This window comes from Halyomorpha halys, unplaced genomic scaffold (genome assembly GCF_000696795.3).
Source record: "Halyomorpha halys isolate HHAL.00 unplaced genomic scaffold, Hhal_1.1 Scaffold1076.1, whole genome shotgun sequence".
NCBI lineage: Eukaryota > Metazoa > Arthropoda > Insecta > Hemiptera > Pentatomidae > Halyomorpha > Halyomorpha halys.
The window spans coordinates 51,625-53,410 of record NW_027111969.1 but is presented as its reverse complement, the minus strand read 5'-3'; positions in this window follow the sequence as shown (position 1 = coordinate 53,410).

Genomic DNA, 1,786 nt, shown 5'->3' with positions numbered 1-1,786 from the left:
CGTTTTGTTGATCTACTTTACTCATATCCTGATTATGCTTTTTTTCTCTCATTTTTGGTCGATAAAAAATCATTTAATTGAATCAGGAATATTTTTTTAACTTATTTTTCTGAAAAAGAAAAATGTATTGGCAGATAATAACCATAAAAATATGTATAATTTTTTAGCTACGTGCCAAAAATGCTTAATTTTGGTAATAACTTTTTTTACCGGAAACATCGACCCAGCCTATAATCTTGGGGATTTAGCAATAAGTCCCATCAAATTGTTTGAACGGTATACCAGTGCTTAAAGTACATACAAACAAATATTAATTTTCATATATTCTTTTATTAATATATTTTATTTTATTAGTATTATTAGTTTTTTTTAAACTTATTTATTCATTCAAGCATTTCTTTAACCAACTTTTTACTATATTTTCCTTTAAATCTATTTATTAATTTTGTTTTGGTAAAATGTATTTATTTGTTTGTTTTTCGGTAAACTGTTCTACTCCCGTGACTATTATTAATGGTTTGATCTCACATTGGCGTCTAATAGTGAATTTGTTTAACGGGTCATTAAACGAGGGGGGTAGGGAGAGGATCTAAGAGGATGAATTCGGAAGAGTGAATTAGTCGATCAAATAAAATAAAAATTGTGAAGTGAATGGAAGGAACAAGAAAGGGAAAGAAACAATGAATGAATTGAAATATTTGTATTTAGTGTATAGATTGGAATCGATAGTAAAAGGAAACTTTGGGGGGAAAAAAAACTGTTTTCTTTCTATTTTATTATAATGTAATTATATATAATTTATATATGTCCTATCATGGATCGATTAGTATGCTGTGTAGTGTAGCAACCCGATGTATTTGGGCAGCATGGATGAATATAGTATTTCTCTCTCTCTCCTCCCCTAATTTATGTTCTCCGTATCACTTTAGTGTTATCACTCACAGGATTCTGGTGGTCAATTAGGAATGCCGTTTTGAATAATGATATTCGGGATCTCTCCTTAATTTTCACCACAGTCGTATAATATTAATTAATACAATTAATTCAAAACTTAACTTGGGTAAGTAATACTCGAGCTAAGCCTGTGGAATTTGAATTTTTCCCAGAGGCCCAATGGCAGCCAGCCGGACTAAGGGACTGGCTAATGAGAGTTTAACACCGGGCTAATTCTAGCAATAACCGCATTTCCCTAATGGCTATCTCCCTCGGTGCCCCAAAGCGTATTGTAATTAATTTTTTTCTTTTTAATATTCAGAACCTGTACCAATCTCTAAGTTCTCCTAAGTGCCTCGATGAAACAATATATTAGCCAGACCTCAATTTGTTACCATTATTTTTCTCTCCAGTCGGTTCTATTCAGATATCACTTAGGTACAAATATGTTAAATAAAATACATACATTTTATTTATTTACCATATTTGCTCGAGTATAGGGTGAGTCCAAATTTCGGTGAGAAGCTGGGATAGAAAACATTACTAATTTTTCTATTTTTTAAAAATTTATTTAATAGCAGATTGACCTGGTTGGGCTTACATGGTTAATATAATATTGACATTTTTTTAAACAATTGATTGTAGGAGGGTGGGGGGTATATTCCTGAGCAAAAGACACCTCTAAATAAAATAAAATTAAGATTAAATAAAAAGATAAAAGATAAAATAAAAAGATAGAAATAACAATTCTAAGAAAAGAGAAAAAGAAAAGTTAATCACAAAAACAATGACATTTTGATTTTTTGATATAAATAATTGGCTTCTAGTGGAAAAAAAGTTAATTTAGGATAAA